Below are 27,115 nucleotides of genomic sequence, written 5' to 3'. Positions count from 1 at the left end.
TTTGGTGTTTTGGGCGTTGGTTATTACTATAATGTGCTTCAGGCACAATAGTCGCCCCAGTAGGTTGAGCTTGATGATTCTTCATCAACAGCTGGTTCTACTTTTCAGCGAGAAGTAAAACAGAGATTGAATCCGAGAACTTAGCGAACTTCTGAGCTTTATATTGTTGCTGTAGGACAATATTAGAAGCAGAGAATGTCGAATAGGTCTTCTCCAGGAGATCCTCTTCAGTCAAAGTTTCATTGCAAAACTTGAGAAGTGATCGGATTCGATGAACTTCAGAATTATATTTATTCACAGACTTAAAGTCTTGGAAGCGCAAATGCTGCCAGTCGTGTCTTGCTTCAGGCAAGAATATGTCATTTTGGTGATCAAAATGATCAACCAAAACGACCTAGAGTGCACCTGGATCCTCCTTAGCAAGATATTCAGTTTGCAGAGCGTCATGAATATGTCTTCGGATGAAGATCATAGCATTGGCTTTTTCAACTTTGCCAACAGGCTCGTCCGTTGCTTTTTCAATGGCAGGACACAAGTTCTTTGCAGTGAGGTGGAGCTTCACATCTTGTACCCATTTGAGGTAGTTCCTTCTAGAGACCTCTAAAGCGGTGAAATCGAGTTTGTTCAAATTTGACATGTTCCTATCACAAAATAGATGGACAAGATGTGGTTAGTGTAATGGAGAAAATCAATCCATTCACGTAGGAGTAGAACATACATGTTCTAATAGACATGATTTGGTTTAATTTTGTATGAAAAACTTCAAGTTTTCATGGGTGATGTGTTTAAATGAAAACTTCAGCTTTTCAAACAAGGCATGTTTATAAGAAACTTCAGGTTTCAAAATAATTATGAACTTCAAGTTCATATATTCCTGCAGGCAAACACAAATATATATATGCAAACAAATATGCAAAAATATAATTTTAGGTTTACAATTATAATTGAATTTTAATTATTTGGACTTCGGGCCAAATTAAAGTGTGGGTGGAAAAATATAAAACCCATTGGGCCTAAAATAATTAGGCAAATAAAATTCGGGGCCAAAAAAAAAATAAAAATGAAGCCACGGGTGGCTAAAAAAAATGTGCCGTGTATCCCAGGCCTAAGAATTGGGCTGGGGGTCTCGGGTGAGGCTGCAAGCCCACTATGAGTATTGGGCAGGGATTGGGCTGTTGTAGGCATATTTTTTTTAATTTTTTTATTATGCGGGCCGTGAGAAACTGTTGGGGTCGAGGGAGCTCCAAAGCCTAACGGGTTAGAGCAATATGCCAAAAAAAAGAGGGGCCAAGCCCAGTGGCTTAGGGCAGGCAAGGAGCCGATGGCTCTTGGTTTTGGCTCGGCGCAAGCTGCAAGCTTGGCAGCACGTGGGAGACAATAGGAGCCCAAAGGGCTGTGCATGGTGTGGCCCATCACCATGGATGTGGTAGGGCAAGACACGGGTTCAAAGAACCCTAACTGTCCTAATCACAATTTTTTTTTCAATTATATGCATATTCAAAACAATAATATGTTAATTTAATTCTGTGACATCCCACATCACCCAAAGGAGTGATCCTTGAATGTATATTCCCATCTCTACCTAGCACGAGGCCTTTTGGGAGCTCACTGGCTTCGGGTTCCGTAGGAACTCCGAAATTAAGCGAGAAAGAGGCCAAAGCACTCCCATGATGGGTGATCCACTGGGAAGTTACTCGTGAGTTCCCAAAAAACAAAACCGTGAAGGAATGGTAAGCCCAAAGCGGACAATATCATGCTACGGTGGTGGAACGGGCTCGAGATGTGGTGGACCTGGGCCGGGATGTGACAAATGGTATCAGAGCCAATCCCTGGCTGAAAGTGTACCGACGAGGACGTCGAGCCTCTAAGGGGGTTGATTGTGACATCCCACATCACCCAGAGGAGTGATCCTTATATGTATATTCCCATCTCTACCTAGCACGAAGCTTTTTGGGAGCTCATTGGCTTCGGGTTCTGTAGGAACTCCGAAAATAAGCGAGAAGGAGGCCAGAGCATTCCCAGGATGGGTGATCCACTGGGAAGTTACTCGTGAGTTCCCAAAAACAAAACCGTGAGGGAATGGTAAGCCCAAAGCGGACAATATCGTGCTACGGTGGTGGAACGGGCCCAGGATATGGTGGACCCGGGCGGGGATGTGACAAATTCAATTTGATGCATATACAAATATATTTGATTCAATTCATAGTAAATATCAAATTCACATAATTTCAACAATTATGGTTATGAGGCATACACAATTTATGTAGAATCTAAAATACATAAAATGTAAAGTTAGGTCATGCATCATGGTGAATGTTCATGCTACCAAGGCTGCAAAAATATCGAGTTAAAAACCGTTGCTTTGAAAGAACCTGATTGTGTGGTGATATGGATGAACTGGTTTGATGTAGAAAAATTCTCTAACGTCAGATGCCTAAGTGCAGCGGTAGGAGCGTGCTGATAACGTGTTGTGGTCTATTTTATTTGACGAGTTTAGGGTGGCCGGTGGCAAGGAGAAGAAGAGAGAGATGTGTTTGTAGAATTGTAGGGGAATGTGTGTGTGTTGTTATCCTTCCTACATTGTGCCTTTATTTATAGTAGTAAAGGGAGAGAAGATATTCCTTCATCCCCAAGGAATAGAAAATGATAACTAGAATCAAATCTAATCTAGAATTTATACAATCACACTTAAACTAGGAATGTTTACAACATGAATAGATTTTATATAAAAAAAATGGTACATTTTACATATAACAAATTGGTATATTTAAGAATGAGTACATTTTAAGATTAAAAATCTGAAAAAATTACATGAATGGGTACATATAATTAGCATGGGTACATTTGGCAAAAAAAATAAAAAAAAAAGGGTACAAATAAATTTAAAAAAAAGTATGGGTACAAATACAAATAAAACTTTAAAAAATATGGGCACAAAAAGAAATTAATATATGGGTACAAATTAAAACTGAAAAGAAAATTGGTACAAATTAAAAAAAAGGTTGCAAATTAAAAATGGGTACAAACTAAAACTAAAAATATATGATAAAAATTTAGTCATAAATATAAATATACTAATTGTAACATTTTTAACATTAAATGAATATATTTAGAAATAAAAAATATTTTATTATTGAAATAATAATGATGTTATTAATACACAAGGACCTTGATCAACAATTAAAAAGGAATAGGATTTTAATCAATGGAGTAGTAAAAGGAAGAATGAGAATCTAATTTCTCCATAATATAATTCCACTTGTAAAGGTGGGAAGGGCGGCTAATGTGGACAGCAAAAATTGCTCTCAACCATCACTAACTAATCGACATATTTAAAAATTTATTTAATGTTGAATAATATGAAATTCCACTAAATCTTGTCCAAAATTTACTGGAGACCCCATAATTACTCATTTTGCCCTTTCCCTATATAATGAGCAAACTCCTTTGCTAGCTAATCACTCATCAACCCACAAAATTATATCTTAGTTTATGATCTAAATCCTTTCTTCTAGCAGCTAATGACCTTATTAAATATGAAGGTGGTGGCACTTTTATTTGTTGTGATGATGGCCAGCTCTTGCTTGGCAGCACCAAGGAGGGCTATGTTGGGAGGAATGAATGGACAAGAGCAGCCGCTGCACGACCGTGTCGAAGGCGGAAAAGCCATGGAGAAGAGCAGTGCTAAGTACCCGGGAAGCAGCTTGAACAGCCACAATATCGACAATCACCATAACATACCTAGGCAGTATTACGATGACCCCAGTGGCGGAGATGGTGGTGATGGTGATAATGGGTAATATCGACCTAGTACTTCACCGACGTGTATTCAATGCACAAGCTAGCTAGTACAATGTAGAATTAGTACTTTACAGATGTGAAGCTCAACGCACGCTAGTACAACTGAGGGTGTCACAAGTCCTGCCGGAGGAGGGTAATATCTGTATGTGAATACTATATATGATCTTTGGTATGGCCACTTGTTATAAGTTAAAGTGGAATTAGTATACTCTCTATAAGGTTTGGTAGACAACATCTAGTGTGTCTCTAGTCATGGTATTCTGTAGAAATACGTAGGCCGAAAATAATTGGGTATTACAGCTCTAAAATTGAATATCAAGTGTTTGATTCTCTCCAGTGTAACAAAACATAAGTTTTACAGTTTTAAAGTCGAATATTAAGTGTTCGATTCTCTCCAGTGTAACAAAACACAAATTATGTTCTAGTTTTCATTGTCGGTGAGCTCCTATGTTATAATGTTCCATGTCACAAAAGTGGATAAATAAATATGGAACTTTTGATAATGTTTACTTACGAAAAATGAGAATGCAAGGGACGGATCTCTTATTCCAATTTCTGAAATATCCCCAAAAATGAATAAATAAGTGAATCCCGCTTTAGCAATATGTGTTCCATTCCAAATTTCATGCAAACGATCTTTTTATTTTGTTTTTCTTCCAAAATTTAGAGCAGAAAAACATAACACATGATCAAACCCACAAACTGCAGACATTAATAACTTTCTAGCACAAGCAGACGTTGAACAAAACTCTTGCTTACAATGGAAAATTTGGCCCAATTGTCTTGATGTTATAACAGAGAATTTTTACAACTAAACTTGGGTACATTCCTGAGTAGTGATTACTGATTTACTGCACCAGTTATTGAACTTTGAAAACGGTTCTTCCGTCGTACATACGTTCTGATATGGTCAGATGAAGCACTTTTACTGGCAATTGGAAGTATGGGAGGAGCAAACTTTTTGCCGCGCTGCCTGGGATACGGATGGACTGTGGCCAGCTCGCGGACACGGGGCACCAACGACTTTGGTAGAGCACGCATCTCCTTTTGCTCGACCTGTGGTTGCCAAACGACAGCTAGACAAGTTTAGGTTACATGACAGTTTCTGTAGGAGTAATTAGGTTTTCATCCTTATTTTTACTACTCTATTGATTAAAACCTTATTACTTTTCAATTTTTGATCAAGGTCCTTTGTATTAATAATATCATTAATTATTTCAATAATAAAATATTTTTTATTTCTAAATATATTCATTTAATATTAAAAATATTACAATTAGTATATTTATATTTATGGCTAAATTTTTTATCATATATTTTTATTTTTAGTTTGTACCCATTTTTAATTTGCAACCCTTTTTTAATTTGTACCAATTTTCCTTTCAGTTTTAATTTGTACCCATATATTAATTTCTTTTTGTGCCCATATTTTTTAAAGTTTTATTTGTATTGTACCCATATTTTTTTATTTATTTGTACCCATTTTTATTTTTGCTAAATGTACCCATTTTGAAGAATGTATCCATGTTTTGATACAATAATTTTTTGGTTATTTTTTATGAATGTACCCATGTTTACACACACACACAATAGTATATTTATATTTTAATATTTTTAATCCCACAAATTATGGTTTTTTATTTAAAATCTCATTACTATAAACAACTATAAATTTTAATTTTTAATTTAAAAAATATAGTAACGTACATAGAAATAAATTATCAATTAATTTCAGGGACTTGGATCAAAAATTGAAAACCAACAAGGTTTCAGTCAAAGACTATTCATAACTAGGGACCGCATCCAAAGTCTCCCGTTTCTGTATCCTAAAATGTAAAAGTATAAACAGATTTCTTTCTTCAGTTTCTTTCCACAGCTCCTCCTTAAAATATTTCTCCATTGTCCTGCAGCGTGCACAAGTAGTGAAGTTAGAAGTTAAACCGCAAAGACAACTGTTCAACTGAAATTCAACTCCTCACCTGTAGAACACAAAATGGAGAAAGCCAGTAGAAATCTGGTCTTAAAATGGCGTATGAGGCCTGATGAGGCGATATTATACCATATATTTTACCCTAATCTTAGTTATAATTTATTGGTTATTTGGGTAGAATTTTGATACTTAAATATATATTTTCAATGTAGGATATTTGATTTCCTCTGGAGTAAAAAGTATACAAACAAATTAATTTTGGAGTGATTCTAATTAGAGGATGTTCATGATCCTTTCAAGATGATTGTGTCAAAATTCTAGATTTTTCTACCCAGCCATTTGACGGCGAAGATAAGAAGGCCCAGCGCGCAGCTTTCCCAGATTGATATTTCTGGACGTTTTGGGTATTTTGAAGGTCAAGAAACCATATTTGGAGGAAGATTCCTTCTGGAGATTTGTTAGGGACGTCTCAAGCTTTAAAAAGGGACCTTTTGGACCAAATCGGAGCTGATTTGGTCTGTCAAAAGTCTGATTTTCCGAGGTCCGTCAAAAGTCTATTTCCTGAGAACTCCAAATTTTAGTTCAAATAGGAAACCTTTTTATTCTGTTTTATTATTTTATAATGTTTCCTAGTTTTATTCTAAATCTTTTAGGGTTTTTTTCTTTTGTAGTAGTATAAAGAAGGCTTTTTAGCCATTAGGTTAGGGGGGAGAACGCACACACTATTTGGAGAATTGTTTTTGACGATTCAAGTTTATTTTCAAGGTGTTTTCTATCCATATTTTTAATAATATTTTATTTTATGATTGTTTGTAACTAGTTTCGTTTGGGCAAGACCACGAGTCTTAGCAAGAATATGTAGTTTCTTTTCAATTTACGTATGATATTATGCATGCAAGTTTTGAATTATTAATCATTGTGCTTTAAGCTATCTAATTGTCTTGATGATTGGCCACTATTAGGATATTTAGAAAAGTAATTTGATGCAATTTTGGCAGAGGGCTATCATAGAAATTAGCGCTGGCTTCTTGTGGTTAATATGTGTAATTTCTTAGGATGGACGACACGTCTTAAGGGTTATATTATATGGTTTTTTAGAAGGTTTTCACAAAACTTAATTAGTCTTGCATGTTCACATTCGATTTGGATGCGACGGACGAGATGCATGTTAGATATACGTTCTATGTTGGAGATTCCAAGTACGACATACTTTAGGAAAACCTAACCTTCGAATATGCATATGTAAGTCATAAGTAATTGGAAGAACTACGTAGGATTGTTAAGGTGATGGCGAAACCCTAGTACTTAAATAGATTGCAAAACTATTTTCTTTTGGTTTTCTTTACTTTCTCAATTTATTTAATTATTTTTAATTAAATTCGTTTTTAATATTTTAGGTCATTAAATCACCTTTTTCTAAACTTTGTTTTCAAATAACTAATTAAGATTTGATTTTAACATAAATTATTCATTCAATCCTTGCGGAAAATGACCTTGCTTGAGCTGCTATACTACGATGACGTTGTACTCTTACAAGTATTTTTAAGTGTTTTTATCCCTAATTTTGCAGGTGGTAAAAAATCCCTATCAAAGCCTTCACGGAGCCTGCCCCAATTTAGGGGGCCCTGCGCCTTGCGTAACTGGCCCTCTCCACTTTCTGTGCAAATGGAGAGCATATTATTCCCATTATTGGAAAGTTGTGATGTACCCTGAGATCTAGTGGTGTGCGATAAGGAGAAGATGCAAATAGGAACCTTTTTATGTATGTCCATCGTCCAACTCCGTATTGAGAAATACCATCAACCAATGTCGTCACCTCAGAGGGAGTCCACATCCTTTGTGTTGTGCGGAAGCGTCAAATATGAAACCAATAAGCAACAACGGCAAAATATGATAAGACAAATAATCCAAATGACACAAGGATTTATACTGGTTCGGCGTAAGCCTACGTCCAGTTCCGAGACGGCGAAGAAATTTCACTAATATCAAAATGGAGATTACAAATAGAGTTTTAACTCTCAAACCCAAATCCCACATACACCCAATAGCTCTCACTCTCACAAAGAACAAATGGAGAAGATGGAAACATATACCAAATTCCTTCTCTCCCAAAAGCCACAAAATGTAGCTCAAATATCTTTGATTGAGTGATTACTAACAAAAGGGGATTACAAACAAATGGGAAGGATAGATAACAGCAACCCTTCTCTTTCTTCTCTCTAATCTGCCGTTCCCAACTCTCTTTTTTCTAAAGGCATAACCAAATGCCTTAATATAAACAAAAGGCCCCGCCTTCTCTCTCTCCTCTTCTCTCTTTCGCTGCACTCATCACACAAGGCCACATATTCTTTGCCTTTGTAAAAGTCACAAATCAAGGGCTAGACATCATAATGATGTCCTCCTTTTCCTTATTCTATTTTATTAGCCGAAAGGTATTTTGGCTTGTTGTCCAGTTGGTCACAAATCCAACACTTTGATGATCTTTTTCTTGAAACATAATCATCTTCAGACTCGAATGTTATAGGTTGCTTATTGAACTCATATGACTCATCAGATTCATCACACTCAAGCATCTGTGAAGAATAACAAAGACAATTGAACTTCTGAAACTGTGGCGTTACATGACCCAAAAGAAAAATTCACAACACTATCGGCAATCATAGTTGTTCAAAGAAAGAAAAAAAAAATTCATCTGATTTCTATGTTTTTTCTTTCTTTCCAGTCAATAAACATCACAACTACCAGGAAGCACACCAGCAAATTACAAAGTTTTGCAATAAGAAATGGGGGACATAATGTCACGATAGATTTAAAACTCTCGATACATTTAGGCCACGTTTGGTAGCTCGGACTGTACTGATTATTTCTGTCAGATAGGATAAATAACCACCGGATAGTACTGACTAAATTAGTCTGGGCGTTTGGTGTAGTATTGGACTAATGACCGTATTATGTATACTATGTTTGGTATTATACCGGATATGAGGAATCAAACTTAAAATAAAATTTAAAATAAAAAAGTGAAATCATCTTTTTGTTCCTAGATCTCTCTGCACCCCCCCCCCCCCAAACTCCCTCCCTCTCTCTCCCTTCTTCTTCTTCCCCTGCAGAAGAATCCCAAGTAATTGTTCCCCAGATCTCTCCACCACACCCCCAAACTCCCTCCCTCTCTCTCCCTTATTCTTCTTTCCCGACTGCAAAAGAATCCCAAATAAATTCAAACAGCCAGTAGCAGAAGAATCCCAAATTGAAATCATCTCTCCACCACACCATGTTTCTTTGCAAGACCCAGTTGCAAGGGAGGACGGCGAGTAGGTGATGAGGAAGGCCACAAGGAGAGGACGACAAGGAAGGCGATGAGAACTAGGAGAGGAGAGATGGCGAGAGAAGGCGACGCGACATAAGGTAACGGGGAGGACGGCGATGGTGAGAGAAGGTGACGGGGAGGACGATGATGCTGAGAGAAGGCGAGAGAGAGAGAGGGCCGAGTTTGCTAAAGAGGAGAGCGAACCCGACTAATAATCCGAGCATTTTATTAAGCAGGTGTATACCGTGTTAAATAAGTAGACCGGTTAAATTAATCCGGCGCTTATTTAGTATGAGGGAACGCCAAACACCTGAGTCCGTATAACTAGTACTATCCGATCTGCCAAACAGGGCCTTAGAGTGCTAGTTTTCTTTGGCTAGGCATAATGCATGATAGCACTAACCGTGGGCTATTTAGCAGGCACAAAGGAATAGTAGACCAATAGTCCAGTTCTACATGAAAATGTACCGCAATCCACAGACGGTCATAGTTAATTTCACTGTTTATATGAAATTACGGATAACTGATAAGACAAATCAAACAAACATGGAAAGAGAAACGACCATACAACTAGACTAGAGAGACAGAGGACAAAGAAGTTGGGAGAAATTTTCTTCTAAAAATTTCAAATTTAATAGTAATAATTCTAATAAAGATGTGCAGGGTGGAACTTTTTCCTACCGAAATTGATGCATACTTCTTTCGACATGCTCTTTGCTTCCTGAATTCAGCCAGTGTCTGCTTTTCAAAATTAAATCATCCTCAGGGACTGATGCCAATGTCCTAGGCCTCAGATGATGATGTTTATTCTGTGATCTGACCTTCGAGGGTCGACTCTCTGTAGTAGTAACAGCAGAACAATCTTCCCTCCCCTTGGAATCTTTTGACATCTTGTCCGGAAATTCCTCAATGTATCTTCGAGTAGGCTTATGTAGTCTTTTCTCCTTAAGAAAAGCAGCAGACACTATTCCACTTACTGAAGGTTTTTCATCATTATCTCACTCATCAAGATTTTGTAAAAGGATTGAAGCAGGATAGGCGACTGGTGTTCGATGTCTTTTTTTTTTTTGTGCCTGAAGTTACTATGGAACTCATGAGTTACAGCCTTGTCAATAGAATTATTCTTGCATTCAAATTCTTGAATGGTCACAGTTGATGATTCAGATATCCCAACAGCACTGTTACCACTACCACTTAATCCTGGACACTGATTTGCAGAACATGAGTTTCTTTTACGTGATCCTTCACAAGAACCAAAACCCAGTTCAGAAGCTTGTCCTATAAATCCAATATCTGCACTCGGGAAAGAAATAAAGCATTAGAAAACAAAAGCAAAGAGAAAGCACACCATAAATGTCATCATCACCAGACAATTTACGCAAAATTTCACCTAGAAGATAATCATCGCAGGGCTTGCAAGACCATTTATTGCATGTATATCCTCCACTTCTTCAACTTCATCCAGCAATCCGTCAAGAACCTACTAAATCACTATCTCATCAAAACAGCAATCACATACGCGAATAATTCAGTAGTCTAAATAAATCCAGCATCCCCCTCAATTGTCACATCAAGTGTTAAAGAGAAATGATGCAAAATACTACGTACTTAAAGGGTGCTAATTTCACGAAGAGATCTATGATATATTTATCCTCGAAGTTAGTTACATACTCCAAGTTCAAATTCATCGTGTCTTCCCCAAGGATGAGCAGAATGCAACCCGCCTTAAGAAGACCAAAAAACATACAGCATTAGATTGAGAACAGACGCGATTCCAAAATTTATCTGGAAAAATGAAACCAAAATACATGAATTTCGATTAAAATCATTGGTGTATATTTTATCATCAAGGAAACAAGATTTCACTACATGCAGGTGTCGAATGTTAAAATCCCTTGATAGAATCTTTTTCTTCCATTTTATATATATTTTTTTCAGCAAGAGGGTCTTCCTGAGTGACGGAAGAACATAAGACGCCATCTACCGTAACATATTCACTTTTAGGTTCTACTAGTAAATGCTCAATAGTTTCGGATTCATCTTCTAATGCTGGATCAAAAGAATCTTCCACTTTCACATATAAAAAAATTAAAGAAAAAAAATTATACAAGTGACAATCCCACTCAAGGAACTAAAGGGAGACGTAATTTTAATTACTGACTTGTGAGTGCACCGAAGCATGATAATAAAAGCAGTTCCTTAAAATACTAACAGCTCCTCACCCTTTGGGGTTTCATGTTGACGAACGTAGTACGCGAATGTGCTTCATGATTAGGGATGGGCAAAATACCATGGATTTGGGCAACATCGGTTACCCGCTCATTTAAAGTTCACGGTTACGGTTATGGGTAACCATTTAGATTAATAAACAGTTATGGGTATAAGCGTTTATCCATGATATTTAAATGGACGGTTATGGATATTACCCGCGGTTATAACGAGTATCCATTGGTTATGGGTATTACCCGCGGTTATAACGGGTATCCATTTACCCATTTAATTTAATATATGTAAAATTAAAATAATTTTTTTTTTTTAAAACCCTAAATTTTCAATCTCTCCGTCAAACTCAGTCTCAACTTTAATTTATTTGCTTGCTTGCTGGATAGTGGGGGGTTAGGGAGTTGGGGTGTGGTTCAGAAGACAAAGATTTGTTGCTAACCTTGAAAGTCGGTGCACCATTTTTGTTTTTTTAGTTTGGAGGTATTAGTGATACTAATTCAATTTATGCATATGGATGTGTGAAAAATCATGGAGTGTAAACCTTTTGTTTATACATATTGATGAATGGTGATACTAACTCAATTGATTTGGTACTCCGCTTTTGTTTGTATTTTTTTTTCTTGGTAACTGAGTGTACAATGTAAATATTATGTGATCATTTACCTATGTTGGATTCATGCTAATTGGTGTCGGAGTTCCTAAATGGGATACTAATTCAATTTATAGATTTCTTTTGTAGGCCTCTTTTGGTGACAACAAGTCGATAAGACTTTGTGATTGAACGTGCTAAAGCATTAGTGTTCGAAAGTGTTTAGTTTCGGAATATTTTGGAGCTTTGAATAATCTAGTATTCAAGATAATGACTACTTTTTAAAAAAAAAAAAAAAAAGCTTTACTTTGTAATCGTATGGATTATAATTAAGGACTTGCTTGGGTGTAGCAGAAAAATACCGTTCGTAAACTATTATTTCAATTATTAGAATTGTATGAGGACTTAAATGATTAAAATAGGGAAATGCATGCTAAAATGTACCTATAACGGTGTTTAATTGTCAAAAAAACGAAAATCATGACAACATTTTCTTTTGTAATTTTCAAGTTAAAAAAAAAACATGTAAATGGGTGAAAAAAGGAATAAATGGGTAAAAAATGATAAATGGGTTCAAAAAAGGGTAAACAGGTAAACGGTTATGGTTAAATGGGTACATGGTTATGGGTATGGTTAACCGTTTATAAACGGTTATGAGTATGAGTATGGTTAACCGTTTATGCAATTACTCAATGGGTAAATGGTTATGCGGGTATGAACATAAACGGTTATGGGTAAATAACCGCGGTTACCCGCCTGCCAGAACCGTTATGCGGGTATGAACATAAACGGTTATGGGTAAATAACCGCGGTTACCCGCCTGCCAGAACCGTTGTCCATCCCTATTCATGATCCATGTCTATTATGCTTCTAAAATTGATCCTGCAGCTCTAAGCATTCATCAGTCCCATTGTCCCGAAAACAACCAAACAGATTCCATTAATCAGCAGAGTATACTAATACAGCGACAAAAATTATCTCCAAAGCTATTTTAAACAATCACACATAGCATATCGTAACCAATTTTAGTCTCCTTTACATTCTGGTTTAGTTCGAAGCACCATTCGAGAAAATATATGAAATAGTTCGCTGCCACTCTAAGGGGGTGTATTCAATTGGGATTTTCAGAGATTTTAATTCTTTTTATAAATCTAGGGTGTTTGCTCCTGCATGAATTGTGAAACAGATCTTGCAGAAGTGGATAAATTAATTTTTACAGATATAATTAAAATTAAGTTTTTATAGATGGTGTCATTTTGTAGTTTTGACTTGGCTAAGTAACAAGTCTATTGGGAGCATGGTTAGAATATCATGATTTTATTTCCCAAATCCAACTTGATCTATGGGCCATAATGTAAAACACCGCAAAATTACCTATCACCAGTTGATATTTCTAGCAATAAAATTCTCAGTGGTAATGATTTCCAAATTTTATCATTCCACTTTCACTAAGTGGAGGATCAAATCAAGAGTTTAAATAATGATATGATTTTCTTTCACAGCATTAAGAGATAAAAGTAAAAATATGTATATATTAAAAACACAGTTGGTAACTTGGTAAGTATGATTTAAGATTACAAGGAGCTTTTGTCACCACTTACATAATTCTAAATGTTATTTGACATAATATTTTCATGATTCACTTTAGCAAAAAAAAAAAAAAAAATATTATGCATGTGGTTTAATATTCTTGTGGATAGGTGTTAAGATTTCTGTTAGGACCTGTCGTTGAATTTACGATATTTTAATACTAAAAATGTAAAATGACTAAAATGCCTTTAGAGGTGAGAATGTTGACCGTCGTGTTGTGAGACGTATAACCCATTCTTTTAGTGTTACCTAGCATTACTAGATGTTACGAACGTGCAGGCGCAAGCGGAACTGAAATTGGAGTTACGGTGAAGATTTTACGGAACTCCGAAATTTGAGGGTATTATAGTAAATTTGTATTTTAGGTATTTTCTTCTATTATTATATTATTTTATATGGGATTTTTGTTGGCCAGTGGAGCCCACACCCCACTTCTACTATCCTATCCTGCCCCATGTCTTTTTTTTTTTTTTTTTCTCGACACTTTCGAACTCTCTCCCCCTCATCTTTCTCTCTCATCTGTCTTCTACCCTATGAAAATCATGGTTGAGACCATCATGACCATTTCTGACACATCTCGACCAGAGTCAAGGCATGTTGGCCGACACCCGAAGGTGACGTAGCCAAAATGAAAGTGATGTATAAAATATGGATAAATTTAAACCAAAGCTAACATTTATTTAAGCTAATAAAGAGAGTGCGCAGTAGTGGGAAGAACCCATAAAACATAAGTAGTCAGAGCATAGATGACAGTACGACATAAGTAGAGCAGTCGAATCTAGTTAAGGTACTTATTACACAACCAGAAGTAAACTCCTACATTTATTTATGGAAATGTCAGAACCTCCAGAGATCCCTCGTACGCCATAGAGAATTTAGCTAACTAAGTCCTGGAGGGGTGAAAAACAGAAGGGTGAGTGGGCAAAAACAAAGGTTTATAAAACACAATTATTTTATGAACATACTAACCCCTCCCCATAAAACATGTATCGTTTTCAGAAAATTATACTACATATAAGTATGAAATCAAATGTAAATCAACAATAATTCCAGAAATATGCCAATCATAATATCTCAATTGTAGCATAAGAAAATCAGGTGCTCATTAATCTATGCTAACACACGAGTTCATGTAGAGGGATTCTGACGTGAAGACTGGCGCTAGGCGCATCACATATGAGTTCTAGTTGCCTATTGCAACCTAGGACATGACTGACACGTACAATGGATCCAAAGTGAGTGTGCGGTGCGATGTGAGCATACACGTGAAGCTTAGCCCTGGCCCGGGGCGAGTACTACACCGGTGCAAACATGTATGATGAGCAAGTAAAATGTATATGAACATGCCATGACAATTTATAAATCTCAACAATATAATAGCACTTTCCAAATGAAATAAAACATGGTATGATAGGCATAATATCAATCCAAAAGCATTTGTGGAAACTATAAAACTTTATAATATATATATATATATATATATATATATATATATATATATATATATATAAACAAATGCCCACTCACTGATACGTAGTCGGATCGTAGCCTCTTAGCCTTACTTGTCCTCGTACCTCCTTGGGATAATTCTCTCCTATATGTGAAACAACTATAGTAATTAATTAATTAGGACATACACGAAAAGGCTAGGAAAATCCCCCATAGTTTGCTCAAATGAAGGGTTTAAATGTACAAAAACATTCTACACGACATCACAGACCTGTGCACGTTGACCACACGCCACCACGAGGTCTCAACCACCCTTACGCCCCGCTAGGTCGCGGCCACACGTGAGCCCACACGCAGGCCACGCACCTACACGCGCTAGCAGATCCCCAAGGAATATTCCATTAAACCTAACAGCGTCAGAATATTCTATTAACTTTAACGGAATATTCCCCTTCTTCTCAGGTTGTCCTCCGTCGTCTAGTTTGACAGGTTTTGGAAAATTTTGCCGAGATTTTGTAAAAACTTTAAAATTTCATAACTTCCTCATTTCGCAACCATTTTCAACGTACTTTAAAATAGCTTGAAAGTCTCGGACCTAACTCCAACTTCCCAAAGCCGCGTGTTTACATGTTGGCTCAACTTCAAGGTTAGTTGCATCTAGACCAACCAAAACCTCGTGGCTCGAATAGAAAGTCGCCAGAGAACCTACACCCAAGTTGGAGCTTCAAGTTGGAAGCTCAAAACTTGATCATTTTTTAATCGGCTCGTACAAATGGACTAGTGGTGATGATGGGAGCACGATGATGGTGATTTGATGTCCGATCCGTGAGGTTTGATTATGGTGTTTGTGTTGCAGAGAGAAGACAAAGGCTCGGCATGAATGGGAGAAGAAAAAGAGAGAGAGAGAGATGGGGGAAGACTTCTGATTAGACAGAAAGAAGAAGGTTTCTTATTGGGTGACGAAAATGAGGAGAAAAGCTAATTGGTGGTGAGATAGGGTTACAAGACTAGACTTGTAAAAAGAGAAAGTGATAAGATTTTGTATAATTCAAGGTACACAAAATCTGTCTCCTTATCAAAAACAGTATTTCCTACACTAAATTATTAGCACACACGTGTACAATTCTACCCGTTGTTGACGTACCTTAACTAAGCATAACATCTTCGTTACAAGTCTAATTCGGGTTTAACTTGTGCTCACGTATTTGTAACAACGAATACCATTTAATTACTATAATAGGAAGAAAATTAGATTTGTAACGGCATAATCGTCAATTTACCCAAGGAAATTACATGGAAAATTAGGGATGGGTCGTTACAATCTTACCATCCGCCGTCTTGAAGTGCTTCGACGCCACCAACTCTCTCTTTCAAACTCCCTTCTCTCAACTTTCCTTTATGTGCTACACAGAAACGGCTATGCCGGGAATCACGTATCACCTCATTCTCCAGCAAGTTTCCACCATTTTGGACCAAGGTAAGGGTCTGGACCAACTGGTTTGCCTTCCCCGTGTCATTTTAATGAGGATTGACTCAGTACATGCGTGTTTTGGTGATGATTTGGTGTAGAAAGAACTTGAGGGAAACTTCCCCAGTTTGCCGGCGGAGATCAACGAGTTTTAGACCCTTTTGTCGGCCAACTCCGGTCACGGTCGGAGACCATAATGGTATAATCTTATTCCTTTTGTCTTAAGCTTCAATTCCATATGTATTGATGATTTTGACGATGAAATGACCCCAAACGGAGCTGGGATTTTCCAGCGTTTTCTCCCTAAAAATCTAGCTATCACGGGCGACTAAGACCATGTTGACCGACTCGACAACCTAGAACCTAGATTCGAAACTCGGTATCTGACCTGATCGTTTTACTTAGGATCTGACCTGTTAACTCGATCCATTTCTGAATGGATTCGAAATATTTCTGGAATATTATTGGAATATTCCCTGTGTTGATTTTTCAGGTTTCGCCGAGACCCCTTCTAGGCTAATTTCGATGTTCTGAGTCCATTTTTGGCATCTGTTTAGTGAAATTTTGAAGTTTCAATGTAATTGACCACCTCAGCATCTCAGTTGACCTTTTGGTTAACCAATGACTTTCCCGTTGACTTTTTACAAAATTTCCTTAGGATCTTTCTTAGGATATTTTGATGCACTGATTCCGAATTCGTCGTTCGTTTTTTCGAATTCAGAAATTTTAATTGAGTTTTACTAATTGGTATCTATATTATGCTTAGGTATAATTAGCATTGGTGATCCATATGTACTAGGTCTTTGATTGATAACTTATTAGTATTTGTTAATTAAGGGTCGACACTTAATTGGCATGCATAAATCCGTTGCTAGAATATAAGGAAGTTTCACATAATCGTTACAAACTTATATTCACATGTAGTGAAGGTCACTTATAAACGATCACGTTAAGTTCAATTCCTAGCATGAGTGACATGATGTCATAGTTGCAAGTGCTTTGTCAATGCTTATGATTTTCATTAAACGTAATGATCTTTGATTGTATCTCTATTATGATGTCATGTAGGGAACTTTAGAAGAATGTTTTGGGCTGTCGAATGATGTCATCCAATCCAATAAAACAAGGAAAATCTGAGAGTTAACTAGTGATGTCACGGTTAATTTGGAGCATTGTCGTTCATAATTCAATGAAGTAGTAACTGGAAATTGAGTTATTTGCATACATATCATGTGTGGAGAAAAAGCCTCTAGCTATCCCATCCATCATCTTATTTCTCAAATTTGTTTTACAATTTGTCTAGTTTTTCATACTTGTTTGTTTGTTTCAACTTCGTCCAAAACTCAATCCCCATTTACTTTAGTGTGTCTAATTAGTTAGAATCTGTTTTAATTTTTGTTTTTAAATGTTTTGATTCAAGTAAAAGTCAATTTTCGTCCAAAGTCATTCCTAGTGTCTAGTTTAAGTTTATTTAGTTGTTTTAAGCTGTTTTGAGTATTTTAAGTTTGCTTTGAGTCTTGTGAGTCTTGTTAAGTATTTTTAAGTTTAGTTTTATGTTTTTGAGTCAGTTTAGAGTTTATTAGCAAGCCCTCCTAATCCCCGGTCCAGAACGATCCCTACTTACATTCTTTACTACAATTGATAAAAGAGGGTTAAATTTGTGTGTTAAGATAATTTTCGCACCAAGTTTTTGGCGCCGTTGCCAGGGATTAGCAACTTGCTAATCCCTTGTTATTTCTTTTTGTGTATTTTCATGTGTTTTTGTTCCTAGTTGCTTATTTTACTTGTTTTCTTGTTTTAGGTGGTTTATGACTCGAAGTTCTCAACCTGTTCATAAGCATATCTCTGACTTTGACGACGATTTTGAACGAACTTTGAGACGAGCAAGGAATCAACAAGATCCCCAACCATCTCAACCTGCACCAGATCTTGAAGAAGACAAAGTAGAAGAGCAAGAGGAGGCCATGGCAAGGACTTTTGAAGAAGTCCAAGATATGGCAGTAGACAATTGAACAATCAATGAGCTTTTCGCTTCGGGATTGGACAATGCTCTGCCTTTATGCATTCAATATCCAAGGGCGACCCAAAACAAGACCGACGAGTTCGAATTAAAGTCCAGTTTATTGCATCATATTCCTAAGTTCCATGGGTTGTCCATGGAAGATCCTAATAAACATTTGAAGGAGTTCGAGGTTGTTTGTTCGAGCATGACCCCTATGAATGTTAATGGGAGCATTCTGAAAATGAAGGCTTTTCCCTTTTCTTTCTTGGAAAAGGCTAAAGATTGGTTGTATGAGCTAGCCCCCGGAACTGTCACATCATGGGAGAGTATGAAACGGGCATTTTTGGAGAAGTTTTTCCCAACTTCTCGAGTCATTCTACTACGCAAAAGGATTAGTGGCATTCAGCAAAACCAAGGTGAATCATTTCCCACTTACTATGAGCGTTTTAAAACCCTTGTTGCTTCTTGTCCACAGCACCAGATAAAGGAGGAGCTTCTTCTTCAATATTTTTACGAAAGGCTTCTACCAATTGAATGCCAAATGTTAGACGCCTCAGCGGGAGGAGCTTTGGTGGATAAAACACCCATGGCTACCAAGACTTTAATTGCTAATCGAGCATTGAATGCTCAACAATATGAAGGCGTTGGCCAAAGAGACAACCCACGACAGCAACAAGTTAATGAGGTAAGTGCTATTTCCGAATTTCAAAATCAAATGGCTAATCTTACTATTCTTCTTTCACAGGTGGTTGAAAAACCAAAAGAATAAAGTGTAGCTGCTTGTGGCGTGTGCTCAATGAATGGACATCTCACGGATAAATGCCCTCAATTGATCGAGAATGGAGGGTGGGAATTTGCCAACGCCGTGGGTTTTGGGAGTCAAAACCAACCAAGGAATGATCCGTTCTTGAATACATACAATCCAGGTTGGAGAGATCATCCAAATTTCAAATGGAGGAAGCCCCAACAAACCCAACAACAAAGTGCATTCAGACAACAACCTCCGGGATTCTATCAAAGGTCGTATGCACCCTCACAACCCCAAACATAACCTGCCCAAAATAACTCAGGTTCGTCTTTTGATAATGCTCAAGTTATTCAGTTACTAACTACGTTGGCGAAGGGTTAGGAAAATCAAGCCAAAGATATACATAATTACGCCAAGGAAGTGCAAAATCAAGCTCGAGAGGTGACTGAATTGAAGAGACAGATGGGACAAATGGCTGAGTTCATAGGGCAATTTAGTAGAGAGCCAGGTAAGCTACCTAGTTCGACGGATGTGAATCCAAATGGAGGCTTCAAATCTGCCAAAGCCATCACCTTGCGAAGTGGACAAGAAGTTGGATCTGATCCCAGCCCATCTAAATCCAATCAAAAGGAGGACGAAAAGATGCAATCTGAGGAGAAAGAATAAGGCCTACCCTCGGTAAGGATTGAGCAATCGTTGTCGCAACCACCTACACACCCAAATTCGACCACCAAAGGTAAGTTGGGTTCAAATTCCATGACTTCGAATTCCATTCCAACCAATGCACCCTTTCCTCGTTGGTTTATGCAATCAAAGAAGGATGAGAGTGACAAAGACATCTTTGACACATTCAGAAAGGTGCAAGTCAACATTCCACTTCTAGATGCAATTAAACAAGTCCCCAAGTATGCTAAGTTCCTGAATGAGTTGTGCACTACAAGGAAGAGGGCTTCAAACAAAGAGGTGGTAAGGGTAAGTGAGAATGTCTCAGCTGTGTTGCAACGAAAATTACCTCTTAAGTGCAAAGATCCAAGCAGTTTTACAATTCCTTGTGTTATAGGAAATACTCGCTTTGAATCTGCCATGTTAGATCTAGGTGCATCAATAAATGTCATGCCTTATTCAATATATGCATCTATGAACTTGGGAGAATTAAAAAATGATGGAGTGATCATTCAACTGGCCGATAGATCTAATGCGTATCCAAAAGGTGTTTTGGAAGATGTTTTAGTGCAGATGAATCACCTAGTCTTTCCGGCGAACTTCTACGTGTTTGAAATGGAAGACTCAAACCATTCCCCTCAATTACCAATATTACTTGGCCGACCATTCATGAAGACTGCCCGTACAAAGATAGATGTATTCAAGGGAACATTGACCATGGAATTTGATGGGGAAGTTATTGATTTCAATATTTCTGATGCTATGAGATATCCTCATGATGGTTACTCTTGTTTCTCTATTGATGTGATTAACTCTTAGGCGCAGGAATTCCTTGATGATTTAAGTGAGGATGCACTTGAAAAGACTCTCACGCAAAGCATTGGACTCAAAAACGAAGGGTTAGCATTTAGGCATGCACACGACAACAACAAGGAACATCTTGCCGTGCCTATTCAAGAAGAATTGGTGGAGATAGTTGCTGCCCTAGAGTCAAATCCAAGGCATATTGGTAAGTCTCCTAACCTAATTTCAATTCCCAATTCGACTAACAAGTTACTTCCTTCTGTAATCCAGCCCCCTTCCCTAGAGCTTAAACCATTGCCGAGCCATTTGAAATATGTGTTTTTGGGAGAACAAGAGACGCTGCCCGTCATCATCTCTTCTTCACTCACTGCACAAGAGGAGGACAAGTTGGTGAGGGTGCTTCGGGAATAAAAAACTGCCATTGGGTGGACATTGGCCGATATCAAGGGAATTAGCCCTACCACTTGCATGCATCGAATACTCTTGGAAGAAGGAGCCAAACCATCTAGGGAAGCACAACGCCGGCTCAATCCACCCATGATGGACATTGTGAAGAAGAAAATCATCAAGCTACTAGATTGTGGAGTGATTTACCTAATTTCTGATAGTCATTGGGTCTCGCTGGTCCAAGTTGTTCCTAAGAAGTGCAGAGTCACTGTGGTAAAAAATGAAGATAATGAGCTTGTGCCCACCCGAATCTAAACCGAATGGAAAGTTTGTATTGACTATCGAAAACTCAACGCTACGACAAGAAAATATCACTTCCTGCTGCCCTTTATTGATCAAATGCTGGAAAGGTTAGCCGGTCATTCATTTTATTGTTTTCTTGATGGCTATTCGGGTTATAATTAGATTGTGATAGCTCTCGATGACCAAGAAAAGACTACCTTCACATGTCTCTTTGGTACCTTTGCTTATCGACGCATGCCATTTGGGCTATGCAACGCACCAGCCACATTCCAAAGGTGTATGGTAAGTATTTTCTCAGAATTTGTGGAAAAGATCATTGAAGTGTTTATGGATGACTTTAGTATTTTTGGTGACTCATTTGATGCATGCTTGAATAATCTTCCTCTGATTTTACAACGATGCATCGAAACTAATCTTGTCTTGAATTGGGAAAAGTGTCGTTTTATGGTAAAACAAGGTATAGTTTTGGGGCATATCATATCAGAAAAAAGGATTGAGGTTGATAAATCTAAAATAGATCTTGTACATCACTTACCCTCTCCCACTTCGGTGAGGGAGGTTCGTTCTTTTCTTGGCCATGCAGGATTTTATAAGAGATTCATCAAGGATTTCTCAAAAATCGCCCAACCCCATTACCGTTTACTCCAAAAGGAAGTAGCCTTCGAGTTCAACAAGGAGTGTGAGACTGCTTTCAAAACCCTCAAGGACATGTTGACTTCGGCCCCCATCATCATGCCACCAAATTGGAGCCTTCCATTTGAGCTAATGTGTGGTGTATCCGATTATGCCATTGGTGCTGTTTTAGGCCAAAGAAGGAACAAACAGCCCCACGTCATCCACTACGCTTCCCGGACATTAAATGATGCTCAATTAAATTATTCTACCACTGAGAAAGAACTTCTTGCAGTTGTATTTGCTTTAGATAAATTTCGTTCATACTTACTTGGCACTAAAATGATTGTATATTCTGACCATGCAGCGTTGAAGTACCTTCTCACCAAGAAGGAGGCCAAACCAAGGCTGATTCGTTGGATGCTCCTACTTCAAGAGTTCAACATTGAAATAAGAGACAAAAATGGGAGTGAAAACGTGGTGGCTGACCACTTCAGCCGTTTGGTACACGAGAAGGACTCCTTACCCATTCTAGAGACCTTCCCTGATGAGCAATTGTTGTCCCTAGAGGTAAGTGAGCCCTGGTATGCTGATTTGGTCAATTATTTGGTCACAAAACAAGTTCCTAGCACTCTAGATAAATATAAGCGTGATAAACTCAGAAATGATGCACGATTTTAAATATGGGATGGTCCATATTTGTGGAAGTATTGTCCTGACCAGATTATTCGTAGATGTGTGCACAATTTCGAGTTTAATTCAATTCTTGCATTTTGCCATAGTTATGCATGTGGGGGTCATTTTGGCACCCAAAGGACAGCCCTTAAGGTTTTAGACTGTGATTTCTATTGTCCTACATTGTTTAAGGATGCTAGAACATTTTGTATAACTTGTGATAGATGCCAAAGAACAGGTACAATCGGTGCCAAAGACCAAATGCTGCAAACCCTCATCTTTAATGTAGAGATCTTTGATGTATAGGGTATGGATTTCATGGGACCCTTTCCGCCCTCATATGGTTTTACTTATATTTTGCTAGCCGTCGATTATGTGTCGAAATGGGTGGAAGCCAAAGCCACCCATACTAACGATTTTAGAGTGGTGGCAGATTTTATCAAGGCTAACATCTTTTCTAAATTTGGCATGCCGAGGATGTTCATAAGCGATGGAGGCTCCCACTTTTGCAATCGCACCATTAAGGCGCTGTTTAAAAAGTACAATGTGAAGCATCGGGTTTCCACGCCATACCACCCTCAAACAAGTGGCTAAGCCGAAGTCTCGAATAGAGAAATCAAGCAAATCTTGGAGAAAACTGTTGGGCCAAACCGGAAGGATTGGAGCTTGCGTTTAGATGATGCACTGTGGACATATCGCATTGCCTATAAAACACCTCTAGGGATGTCTCCATTTCGACTAATCTACGGCAAGCCGTGTCACCTACCTGTGGAACTGGAGCACAAAGCGCACTGGGCTGTGAAAACATTCAATTTGGACTTAGATGCTACTGGAATGAATAGGAAGCTCCAACTGAATGAACTTGAGGAGATACGGAACGAAGCCTATGAGAATGCACGAATTTACAAGGAGAAAACAAAGGCATTTCATGACAAAATGATTCGGGGAAAAACATTCTCAATTGGACAGAAAGTGCTACTATTCAATTCCCGTCTACAATTGTTCCCTGGTAAGTTACGGTCTAAGTGGATTGGGCCATTTGTTGTCACTAATGTTTTTCCCCATGGTGCAGTCCTAGTTAAAAGCTTAAGGAACGGCGACGAATTCAAAGTGAACGGGCATCGCTTGAAGCTATACTATGAGAGTGATGTGGGGCAGATTGTGGAAGAACTCCCACTCAGTGCCGTGGGCCCTATCCAAGCTTAGAAGGAAGTTTCGTCCGGCTGCAAGACGTTAAAGCAAGCGCTTCTTAGGAGGCAACCCATGTTTTGCGTTACTAAAAACCTTCCCTTTTCTGTAATTTTATTTTGCCATGATTGTCATTTTTATTTGTTGCTTGTTTAATTGTTTTTGGTGTGGGTTTATTTTTGAAACATGGACAGATATGCAAGGTATTTTACATTAAAATTTGTTGAAAATGAACAGGAGGCAGAAAAATACAAAAGGGAGCCTTCACAAAGGCTGCTTAGGAGAAGTCTCAGTAGTTGGCGGAGCATTAGCAGTCGGCGGAGCCACAGAAGGAGGTATCAGAGGTTGATCATTTGGAGCTTCACTACGCGGTACAGCCCCAGAAGACAAAGGCAAATGCTGTTGGAACAAACCCACAAACCTCTGATGATCAAGTAAAATATGACCATCAGATTCCTGCATCTGGTCAATCTTCCTCTTCATGTTTGTAGCATAGTTATGTGCGAACTTGTGCAACTATTTATTCTCATGCTTGAGCCCTCTAATCTCCTGTTTGAGACTCATCACTTCAACCGCCAACGATTCAACTTGACGGGTTCGAGCAAATAAGCGTTGGGCTATATTGGACACAGAACCTGCACACTGCACACTGAGAGCCAGAGAATCTTTAACAGCCAACTCATCATATCGTTTGGAAAGTAGTCTATTATCTTTGGGAGTGACAAGGTTCTGGGCAACCACCGCAGCGGTCATATCATTCTTCATCATCGAATCCCTAACGGTAAGAGGACCAGTAGGGGATATGAAGGATGGGCGCCATATGTTGTCTGGAGAAGGCATGGATGCCTCTTCACCAAGGTTCAAGTCAAAATGACGGTCGAAGGGGCCAGACATTTTCAAAGGTGTTGAAGAAAGAAAAGGTTGGACAAATTGAGATCTTAGAAGTGTAATGAAGGAAGTTTCTATAGGCAGAAATTTAAGTGTGTTTTGAAACGAACTGCGCGCCTCTATAAAAATCAGCACTCGACGGGATTTCAGAGATCGAAGAGGCGAGCTCAGAAATCGAAGAGGCCAATTCAAAAATCGAAGAGGCGCTAGCTTTCTCAAAAGCTGGGCTTGCTCAGTGATGTGAAAAATAAGTTAACACACAAAATTAAACCCTCTTTTTATCAATTGTAGTAAAGTATGTAAGTAGGGATCGTTCTAGGCTGGGGATTAGGAGGGATTGCTAAATCACTTGGAAACTGACTTGAAAACGTAAAAACAAAGTTTAAAACACTAACTAGACTCAAAGAATGCAAAACTATACTTTAAAACACTAAAACAAACCAAAAGACTCAAAACAGCCCCTAAACACTCAAAACTACCTTAAACACACAATCTGGGCAGTTTTGGGACTCTAACACAAACTTGGACGAATTTTGGTTTTCTAATGAACTAAAACACTTAAAAACATAATCTAAGACAAGTTCTAATTAATATGACTCAAAGAAATAAGATGGGGTTGATTTTGGACGAAAATAATTAAATTAAGACAAGAACAAAGTAAACAAATTCTTAGACAAATTTAAGTGAATCAAAACAGATTGTAAAATGAATTTGAATGAAACTTATGGATGGAAGGCTAGCTAGGAGGTTCTTCTCCACACATGTCACACTTGCATACAAAATGATTTCCAGTTGCTTTTCGATAAGCTATGAATACTCAACGCCCCAAATTAACCGTGAATTGCACTAATTAACCCTCAGTTTTTCCACAAGTTATTGGATTGGATGATTGCATACGACAACCCAAAACATTCCCTACAAGTTCCCTACATGAATTGCATAATAGAGATACAAGCAAGAATCATTAAGTTCTATGAAAAACATAAGCATTGACGAGGCACTCGTTACTATGATTTGCATGAAACTTATGCCAAGAATTTACTTAACGTGATTGTGACTAGCAACCTTCACTACTTGTGAATATAAGTTCATAACGATTAGGTGAAACTCCCTTATATTATAGCGTTAAATTCATGCATGAAAATTAAGCGTGCACTCTCAACCAACATACACAAATCATGTTTTATACAATCGGATAAGTAAATTGAATTCACAACTTATGAATCACAACTGGATGTAATCAAATCATATTGCAAGTATGAACATGGTTTCGAATCACCCCCTAACTAAGAGGGGTTTAATTCCTCATACTCACAAAGCAAAGATACATAAAATTAGACATTAAAATCAAAGGAAAGAAAACACCTAAAATGCTCCAACTTGGGTAGCAAGTGCATCCAAGAATTCTCCTTTGCTTGCTTGCGGCAGATTGCTTTGTGGACGGATTTTTGGGTAGTTTTATGATGTAGAATGGATGGGGAATGGTATGGAAAGGTTTAGGGTAAGTGTGGAGGAGTGTTTGAGGGTTGGAGGGTGGTGGAGAGCTAGGCAAAGAGGGTGGAAGAAGGTGGAGTGGCTGTTATGTTTTCTAGGCACTAGAATGGTGTTTTTGGGGTGTTTTGCTACCTAGAGGTTGTATGGACGAATTTTCTGTGATGAATGATGAATATGAGAGTGTGAACCCTTTGCCAAGGGGTGTAAACATGTATATATAGGCCCCAAAAACCTTAGAGAATCAGGTTAGGCTAGGGAGAATGCACGGCAAAGAGTGTATGTGGTGTGCAATGGTCCAAGGGTGAAAATGAAGTGATGATGCAAAGTGTGAAGGGTAAAATGGAGTGGTCTTGTAGCTAGGGAGCATGAATGATTGTGTACATTGCATAGAGATGGAAAGGGAGGTGAAAATGTGTCAATAAATGGGTCAAAGGTGCAGCAATATGTGGTACACAAGGCATGGGATTCCAAATGTGAATGATGGAGCATCAATTGGTGCATGTTATGGTTGTGAAAGTTGTATAAAATTTTGTGGGTGAAGGGAACAAGAGGTATCAAGCAATTAAGTGTAATAATTAAATGAATTGAAGCATGAAATCAGAAATTATGTAGGGGACAAGAGTGATCAAGCATGGCATGGGAATCCAAAGGGAATTCTATGTTGTTTTGCATGGCAATGAAGGCAAGTTGGGGTGACAAATTTTTGGGATGAGTTCTTCATCTTTTGGACCATAATTCTTCACATTCTTGGCCTCTTTAGTTCTCAAATTCGTCCATCCACTTTGGCCCAAATATGTGACATGCATTCCAAGCTCCATTTTGCTCCAAAATGCTCCAAAATGCATCTTCTTGCCTACTTTGTCCATAAAATCTGAAAACACACGAAAATGACTTTAAACATTAAAATAACTAAGGAAACACGACATAAATGCACAAGAACAAGCCAACTAAGTCGCATAAATATGCTCCTATCACTCAGAAATCACGGGCCAAT

At 38.0% G+C, this 27,115-nt stretch overlaps 1 pseudogene; it reads right to left on the bottom strand.

The window, feature by feature from the left end:
* Positions 1-4,571: 4,571 nt before the first annotated feature.
* On the bottom strand, positions 4,572-14,308 carry LOC126618154 (uncharacterized; annotated as a pseudogene).
* Between the last annotated feature and the right edge of the window lie 12,807 nt (positions 14,309-27,115).

This window comes from Malus sylvestris, chromosome 4 (assembly GCF_916048215.2).
Source record: "Malus sylvestris chromosome 4, drMalSylv7.2, whole genome shotgun sequence".
NCBI lineage: Eukaryota > Viridiplantae > Streptophyta > Magnoliopsida > Rosales > Rosaceae > Malus > Malus sylvestris.
Note: the sequence above shows the minus strand (reverse complement) of the source record. Positions and strands in the feature narration are given on the sequence as shown.